Source organism: Protopterus annectens, chromosome 3.part1 (genome assembly GCF_019279795.1).
Source record: "Protopterus annectens isolate FY-2018-M chromosome 3.part1, PAN1.0, whole genome shotgun sequence".
In the NCBI taxonomy this organism is placed as follows: Eukaryota; Metazoa; Chordata; order Ceratodontiformes; family Protopteridae; genus Protopterus; species Protopterus annectens.
Window position 1 is genome coordinate 813,528,886 of NC_056732.1, and position 10,000 is coordinate 813,538,885.

Here is a 10,000-nt window from a genome sequence, read left to right on the forward strand (position 1 = left end):
TTGGGTTTATTGGAATGTGTTTCTTGAAGTTCACAGTAGAACTTTCTTTTGTCATTGAGGATAGCTTTTTTGGTAAGGTTTCTAAGTTGGCGAAAGTGAAGAAAATCAGAGCTGATTCTGTGGCATCTCCATTTGGCCCAAACTTTATTTTTAGAGAGGATCAGTTTTTTTGTATCACTCGAGAGCCATGGGGCTGTGTTTGATTTCATTCTAATGGTACGCTCAGGAGCATGTTTACCACTTTTTGGTAAACTTAATTTGTTTTTAAACCAGTCATTTAAAAATGTGTTTAGGAAATCAAAACATGCTATTTTACACCTCTGGGAACTAACCATCATCCACACACATTAACCCAACCTCTCATTAATACATTTATCTACTCATTTTTTGCTTATTAGTTTTTTGTCCTACTTCAGCTATACAGTTGCATAATACAGGAAAGCAGAGAAATGTTTGACTTTAGTTAGCATTTCAAGTATTTATTTTTTGTCTGATTTGTACAGTGTCTTAACTGCTGCTTCTACCTTACTTCTGGCCAGGAAATAAAATTTGTCCTACTTTTTTAAAATGCAAATATATTGCTTTTGCAACCTTTGGAATGCTATTCTTAGTAATTATTTACAGTGAAATTAATTTTTGGAATCTGTTCAGCTTCACAAGTTCCTATCACATGGTGGGAAAATTGATAACCTGTTGACATCATGTTGAGATTCTATGACCACTCCAGGTTTACAGTAATCAGCAAACATTGTCAGCTACAGATCTTTAGTTTTTGCTTGTACTTCAGAGAAATAGCTTCCAAACAGTAGAGGTCCCAGGACTGACCCTGTGGAGCACTAATGGTTACAGATCTGCTGTTGGAGGTGGATTCCCCTATTTTGACTATACAGGTTCTTATCAGTGAGCCATTTAGTGACCCATCTAATGATATAAGAGTTGATACCTAGCTGGGTGAGTTGGTCAATGATGCCTGAGCGGAAATTATTATTTATTATTATTTTACATTTGTTTATCGGGAAAGTTTGTCATGAAGCATACCCTTTTCAGTGGAGGCCCAGGGAGAAACACTCCACAGTTGACAATAATAAAAACATCCATAATACAAATTACATTATCATAAGGGATTGGTAGTACATTAGACGTAATTTATAACATTTTACAGTATTAGTAAAATAGAGGATCGAACAAGTAAGACAAGTTAACTGTAGTCAGTCACAAATGAAACATATGCACAATAGCTTTGATTAGTAATTACAAATGATATTAGCATTCTCACTTGAAAGGTTAATATTAATGCTATATTAAGCAGTTTTGAGCATATAAGGAGTTTTCAGTAAGGAGTAACATTGCAAAGGAGAGTAATAAATCAGGGAGACTAGTGAGTGCAATTTGTATTATCCAGGTGAGGTGCAGTTACAGAGCCATGATTTATTAAGGTGGTTTTTCGATGCTTTTCTAAAGAGGGGCAAGGATGTAGTGGAGAGGGTTCACTAGACAATCTCAAAATACTAAAATCTCGAATTTCAGTATTTTGAGACTGAATAGTTGAAAGTACAGTTATGCGAAACTGCACTATCTCGAATGCCGAAATGTCGAATCTGCTGTCGTGGTGCTGCGTTCATGACATGTGGTGCAGTTTGTGGATTTATTAAGTGGTATTTACGTAACGGTATTAGTGTGCGTGAGTGTGTGCAGTGGTGGGTTTTGTGTGTTTGTGTGCTTACTGTGGCCTTGGAGTTAGTATATAGAAGTAGAGGGGTGTGGAGGGTGCAGGGGGGCTTGCCCCTATGCTATAGGTAGGGTAGGTGTGTTTGTATATTATGCTGTGTTTGTGCATGTTGTTTTGTTTCTTGTAGTGTAGTTAGGTAGGTATACGTGCGTTTGTATGGTGGTGTGTGTGTGTGTGCGTGTGTGTGTGTGTGTGTGTGTGTGTGTGTGTGTGTGTGCGTGTGTGTGTGTGTATGGTCGCGATTTTGGTTTTCGCGGTTGTGGGTTTTCGGGTATGTGGAATTTCGACTATTCAGTCTCGAAATACTGAAATTCGAGATTTCAGTATTTTGAGATTGTCTAGTGAATCCAGTGGAGGATACGTCAGTGGGTAAAGTATTCCAGATTTTAGGGATAAAATTTGAAAGGAGGGATTTGCCTGCCTTGTTATTGGCTTTAGCACTATCAAGCAAGAATTTTTGATTAGATTGGTTCTAGTAGTAGAGTGTGGCTGTAGCAGGTTTTGCAGTGCAAGAGTGTTATTGGGTTGGCATGGACCAATGTAAGTTGGTTGTAGAGTAAAATTTAAGGGAGTTCTAACCAAGCTAGCTGTTTCAGAACCTTACAATGGTGTGTCCTATTAGGGGAATTAGTTACTTAGCTATTTTGTTATAATATGATTCCACTTTTGCTAAGTTCGATTTTTTGAAGTTAATGAAAATAAGAGAGGCATAGAAAAGTGTGGACAGGAGATGAGTTCAGGCTATGGTAGATTTAGTATCATTTGTAAGAAAGTGCTTGCTGTGGTAGAGAATGCCGAGTTTTTTATGCACTTTTTTAATAGTCTGTGAGATATGGATGTCAAACTTAAGGTTACTGTCAATTGCAACACACAGTAGCTTGGTTTGGACTGCTGTTGAGATAACAGTTTTGTTTGTTGATGTTATTGTGATGAGGGACAGAAAACAGTGGGTTTTGTGGGGTGGAATAACATGAGTTTTTTTTTGTTTAGATTAAGGATCAGCTGAGAGTTTGTGATCCAGGCTTCTACTGCTGAAAAGATATCTTGGGCCTGAGATTGTAATAGTTCTAAGGTGGAGTTTGCACAAATTAGTATGGAATCATCTGCATATTTGATGATGGAGGCCTGTTGGGTGGCAGTATGGAGATCACTGGGGAAAAGAGAGAAGAGGAGGGGTCCAAGGATGGATCCTTGAGGAACCCCTAGGTTGACAGGCAGAAGAGGACAGAGTTCATGCTGCCAGAGGACAGCTTGTTTACATTCTTGTAGATAACGCTGGATCCATGTGAGAGAGGACTGACTGAGATTTAAAGCAAGGACTGAAATTAGTTTAGTATATGACACCATATTGAATGCTTTAGAAAAGTCTAGCAGTATTGTTGAACATGCTTGACATTGTTTCTATGGGAGTTCACTGTGTTTGTAAAGGATGATAGAGCAGTGGTGGTGCTGTGTGAGGGACAAAAGCCATGATGAGTGCTGGATGAAAGTTTGTGATTGAGGTGGAAGGTCAGGAGTTGTTTATGAATGCACCTTTCTAAAATTTTTGATAATGGGGATAGTATGGTGATAGGGCGGTAGTTGGTCACTTCTGTAGAATTGCCAACTTTGTAGAGTGGAATAACATGGGAAACGTTCTAGATATCTGGGACTATGTTTTCAGCTAGTGACCTGTTAATGAGTATAAATATAGGATAGGCTATGGCTTCTGCAGCTATGCTAAGAAAATCAGCTGGGAGGCTGTCTGCTGCTAGTGTAGTGGGTTTGAGTCGACAGAGTAGTTTTCGTATTGTGGCAGTGGGGACAGGTTTGAAGGAGAAGGGGTTGTGACTATACTTTTGCATTTGGCAGAGAGTGTTGGCGGCAGATAAATGCTGATTTGGTTCAGCCAGGGCTAGGATGGATTCAGTAAAGAATTATTGAATTGGGTAGCAATATTTTCAGAGGTGCTGGATGTCTTAGGGGAGGGTGTTTTTCCTGTGCTGGGTTTGAGTATATTGTTGTTCATTGTCTAAATGTTGTTTTTTGTGTGGGGGGGGTTATGCTTGTTTTGGATATCTTGGTAGTATTGAATTTTGTCCAACTTAATTAACTTTATTTCTTAGTTCCCTGTAGGTTTGTTTTATATCTTGTGTTCTAAGTTTTAGCCACTTGGACCAGGCTTTGCCTCTGGTTCTGATTAATGGCCTAGTTTCTTTGCTAAGCCATGGGGCAATATTAGATTTGACACAGATAGTTCTGGGTGGTGCATGCACATTCAATATATTTAAGAAGGTAGAGTTGAAGTAGTCTACAGCATCGTTCAAGTTAACTGTTTTTAGTGGTTCCCAGTTGCAGCTTTTCAGGGCAGATATAAAATGTTCAGGGTTAAAGTTTCATTTGGTTCTAATTAGGCAGAAGGTAGCAGTTTTGGCTGGGTTGATACATTTCCTTAGTAAGTATGTTGGCTGCTGATCACTTAGGGTTTCTGGTAGGGATTCTGCATCATGTCAGAGGTTAGGTTTATTTGTTAATATCCAGTCAAGTGTAGAGGATCTATTGTAAGTTTTGTTGATTCTAGCAGCTACTTGTATGGTTTGAGTAAATCCATATAAATTGATGAAGTTAGATGGGTTATGAAAATTGCAGGTTTTTCAATTTATATTAAGATCTCCCATAATGATAGTTTCCTGGGGAAGGGTGTTAAGAGAGCCACTGTAGTAGGTTCTCTACTGTAGGGATTTTATTCCCAGGAGGGATGTAAATACCAATGATGCTAACATGCTTTTGAGGACTGATATTTAATTTGGCTGCTAAGAGTTCAGCATTGTTAAAGGTGGGAACACTTATTTTAGAAGGCAGAACATCTAAGTGTTTTTTTAAACAAAATTGCTATGCCACCCCCTTTTCTGTCTTTACAGTTTTTGCATATGATATTATAGCCTGGGGGTAGTATCTCATTGTTACTGATGTCAGGTTTAAGCCATGTCTCTCTTAATACGATAATGTCTGGTGAGTAATGGGCTAGATGGGCATGTAGTTCAGTTATCTTGTTTCAAAGACTTTTAATGTTGATATTTAGTAGTAGTAGGTCTTGTGTTTTTTGGGGATAGGAAAGGTGTTATCTGTGCCCTGACTTGATTATCCATGTTGGATAGCTTTGTATATGTTCATACTGTTACATGTTATAAGTATGTTGTTATGTCTGGTGCTCAGCGTAAACAGTTACTGGTAATTACCATTCGATGCAATCTCTGCTGCTGTGGTGGGGCAATACCCAAACATCAAAGTATAATGTGTGTAATTCTGTACATGTGGCTTGTCATGACTCAAAGGTGTGTGTCAGATGCTGCCATGTTGCCTGGGGCTGGACTTATGGTCAGACACTCCATCACTTACACCCATATCTTCTGCCCCCTTTGTCCTTCTTCTCCTCCTCTGAAACCTGTGGGATGTCATTTTCAGACATCTGAGGTTGTTAGGTTAATTCACACACATGCAGATGGAAGATTGCCATATGCTGTTGTTAGCATATCATGTAACATGGCACACACAGTTATCATCTGTGTTGCTTTCTCAGGTGTGTATTGCAGTGCACCCTCGGATGTATCCAGAAATCTGAACCTAGCTTTCAGTATACCAAACACATGCTCAATGGTATTTTGTGTTGTTCCATGAGCTTTATTGTAGGCTTCCTCTCAGGATTTGATGGTTTTTTGTACAGGGTCATTAGCCACTGCTCAAGTGGATAACCACAGTCACCTCTTGTGGGGAGTAAACACATAAGCTGTTAGCAAGTATATTATTGAGAGGGATGTCCTTAGCTTACATTCTAGCTGTGTTCCCATACTTAAGCAGCAGTATTCCTCTGGTATTTCACTTTGCTGGAATGCAGACCTCAGACCACTTTCTCTCCATATGGCAGCATCATGGACACATACAAGATGTGTTGCCATGATGTCTGTTGTGTTGCCATCTGCTGCAGACATGAACTGGCAGTTCTGCAATGGCTACCTGTTTCTGTTGATGTATCTGTCTGCTTCTGAATTAACTTGGGTCTAGATAGGGATGCCGATGCAGTCTGTTGCACCAAGTACACATGGGAAGTTTGCAAGATGATTGAACTGATGAATAACAGTTCTCTTCTCCATGGGTGTAGATGGAAATTTTATGTAGTCATCCACCTTGTTGCACATTGCTGCTAGGAACTTTGAAAGGATACAGCTGGCAGCTGTCTGTAACACTCCTACAGTATCCCCATGTGTCTTTGGAATGTCCCAGATACAAGTGCACCCAGGCTGAGTCACACTTTTGTTTCAAGACAGATAGGGTTGCCTCAGTGTGTTAGAACAGACATGTATGGGGCACACATATTGTTCACAGCCTGCACCAGCTAGCTATCTAGGCAGTACCTGTCAATGATCTGTTGATCTAACAGTTGGCTTAGCTGCAGACTTGCTCTCACTCTAGCTGGCTACCTTCTGGGGTGCACAGCCACATCCTCCTCCATGTCTTTCAGTACTGCAGCCTGTTGCAGTTCATTTACCGCAGGTAGCATTTTTTAGCAGTATTATTATGTAGTCGCTCATGTTCCATGGTAACAGCTTCCATTCCTTGCAATGTGGTATGCATATGCTAAGGATTCGGTGTTGCAGTTTGTCTCATTTAAATTGCATCGGGCATGCATGATATGTTTTGGAATCCAAATGGCATGCACATAATGTATAATTATCTTATGCTGAATAGTTAATTACCCAGTTTTGCTTGCAACATATCTTCTGAAATTGCATACATGTCTTCTGCATTGAAGGCTTCCTTTGGCACACTGTGCTGTCCACAAATAGCTTTTGGAATGTCTTACTCTAAATATAGCAATGAATGAAGAAAATAATTTTTTGTGTGTATAGAAACAAATACTTGCATTTTCCTCAAGAAGAGCCAGCACTGGAATGATTAAACACAGGAGACATGAAGAATGTAGTCTCACCATACATATAAAAAGGGTGCAAAGAGTTTGCTGCACAAAATAAAATGCTTATTTTTGATAAATTTATGTTCAAGATTCACTATGAAAGATCATTTCTAACACTGGTGACAAAAAAAATGTAATCTCACAACCTCCAAAACTAAAAACAGTGCAAACTTAAACAAGCAACACACAAACAGTCAAAAAATACCCAAATATTTCATTGTTACAGGTGGCAACTTCCCTGCCTCCTTTGATGTTGGGGCAAGCTCCAGCATCCCCAATCTCATATATATATATATATATCTATATATCTATATATCTATATATATATATATATATATATATATATATATATATATATATATATATATATACGGCTTCAGGCCAGTTATTTTACATTAAAAGGGTTCATGGTCTGCACTCTTGTGGGAGGAGAGGCTGGACTCTGCCCTTCTGAGCTGGGAATTTCTGGTTAAAGGCTTATAGTGCCTGCATATTTGAACTGCTTCTTACTGAAATTGGTACACCTTGTTTGCTGTAGCATAGACTAGATCCAGGCCTCCTGAATCTAGCTTTATTTGTATGCTGCTTGTTTATTTGCTTATTATTTCCCTGAAATGCTAATTCCACCTAAAACACGGCTTTTCAGCGCTTCTGTGGATCCCTAGTGATATCTGCATTGCTTACTGTACTTATTTCCTTGTTTCACTTGAAAGAAAGTTACTGTTTGTCATTTTTGCATTTAAGTTACCTGAAACACATTGCATTTAAGTTACCTGGCACTTTCTCACTAAAGCAATTATATAAGTCAGCACTAAAATATTAAAAGCACTACACCTTCACAAACTCCCCTTGAGTACCTCGTTCCCCTTTGGCCCTTTTCTTTCAATTATGAAGGAATTCCCAATACTATTCTAGCATGTCCAAAGGTCAGTTGTCAATCTCCTCTCTGGTCCAGCTGGTGAATCTGGGAATCTTGAGGCAATGTTACAACTGCCTCATGTACACAGACAACCCTCTCCTCCTCCCAACAAATTCCAACACATGTGAGAGATGCAACCATATAGCCATACTGGAGGCTAAGCTCCCTCAACTCAGTACTGGCGAAACCAGTCAGGAGGAGAAGGAAACCACACTCACTACAATTCCAATCTCACATAGACCTACCACGACAGCAAACCAAACACATAAACACACAAAAACATACTCAGAGGCTTTAAATAAAAATCTGCCTAAGCAGCAGAGACCTCCAAAGCAGACACCTAAGCAACTGCTACCCCAAAACAAAACTCGTGCAACACATAGCTCACAAAGCCAATGTGCCGAACAGTCACAGCCCTTAAGGCTAAACAACACACCTGATACACTTGTAATAGGTGACTCTATCGTCAGGCACACTCACATCCTGCTCACCAGGCTGAACAAGGAGAAGGTCACGGTGAGCTGCCTGTCGGGTGCTAGGATCCGCCACATAACACAAGCACTCAGGTCACTCCAAGGCAAGTACAAATAGAACTCAGTCATTGTCCATGCTGGTGTGAATGACCTGAGATGTACCTCCCTGGACTACATGAAAAGAGACATAGAGAAGCTCTCTGAGCATGTAGCCCAGGCCGGTATGACCCTGACCTTGAGTAGCATCTTACCCTCACCAAGAATGATGCCACAATATGAAGACAAGATGATCAATTTCAACAATTGGCTTAAGTATTGGTGTCATTCAAAGGGGATCCAATGCCTGTCAGCCTGGGATGACATGCTCGACAAGCCACGATGCTTCGCTAGGGACGGCTTGCACCTGTCGCCCCTGGGCTTTCGGATATTGGCAAAGGCTCTTGCTACCCCCATAGTGCCTTTTTTAGGCAAGGCTCAAAAGACAAACCCACCTCCATAGGTATCACAAGAGATAAGAAACTAAGAGTAATGCTACTCAATGCCAGAAGGCTAAACCTCAAGATGCACGCACTCGAAACTCTCCTTAGCATGGAGAACAACGATATCTGTGCAGTAACAGAAACCTGATTCAAGGCTCTCGAGAGCACCCCAGCCCTACCAGGTTATACCTCATGCCATGCTTTTTGGCCCCAAAACTTGGACCGTACTACAAAAGGAGGGGGAGTATCAATATTCGTCAAAGATACCCACTCCTCCAGGTTGGTGGCACAGCACGAAGCATCAGAGACTATCCCTGTGCAACTAACAGTGGGTAAAACTTCCTTCCAGTTTATAGCCTGCTACAGATCACCCTCCCAAACCCAGGAACCCCACTCGGCCTTCCTGAGAACACTGGAAAATATGAAGGTCTCTCCAAACACCATTATATTGGGCGACTTCAACTACCCAAATATAGACTGGGAGCATTACTCTAGCTCCAACATCCTAGCCCAAAGGTTCCTAGAATTTATAAACTCAAATGCTATGGAACAACTTGTTACCACTCCCACAAGAGGGGAAAACATACTGGACCTGATCATCACCAACATGGGGACTCTATGCTCCAGACCAGAAGTGTATCCCTCACTGGTAAGATCAGACCATAAACTAATCTCACTGGATATTCACATCCCTACTCCACCCCCTGCCCTGAAAAACCACAGTGAAAAACTTCTCTAAAGCAAATTTCACACTCCTCAAAACCGAGGTGGAATCCTTCAAAGCACCCGGGCCTGTGAAAAATATGGCCCAGACCGCAGAATCCTTTATAAACGCATTCTATGAACACCTTCAGGAATGCATGGATCATGCAATCCCAAATAAAACCAAGACCCAATCCTCCAAAGGCAGACGTCCTGTCTGGTGGAACCCAGCCATAAACAAACTATACAATAGAAGGAGGAAGCTACTACATGATAGAGCAAAATCCCAAAAAGGGAAGGCATCTCTGATCAGTATTAGCAAAAAACTACAGGCACTCATAAAATCGTCTAAGGCCAGCTTCGAGAGAAAAATTGCACAGGACACTAAGGATAATCACAAGGCTTTCTTTAGTTATGTTAGGAACCTGGGTAGGAATTCCCAGATATGCTCAGAATTAGTCCAAAATGACAAAAAATACACCGAACCCACAGACATTGCCAACATCCTAGCTGACAGGTTCAGCACAAACTTCTCCCCCCCCCGTCCCCACCAAAAGGGCAAATATTTATCCCAGCAGAGTGCTGCCCCCCTGACATCTCAGATGCTCATGTAAGAGCTGCCCTCTCCAAAGCAAAAAACACAGCATCAATGGGACCAGACGGTGTCCTAGGCTGCGTCCTACATGAACTCCAAGAAGAGCTAAACCCAAACATAAAACTACTATTCAATCTCAGCCTTACTACAGG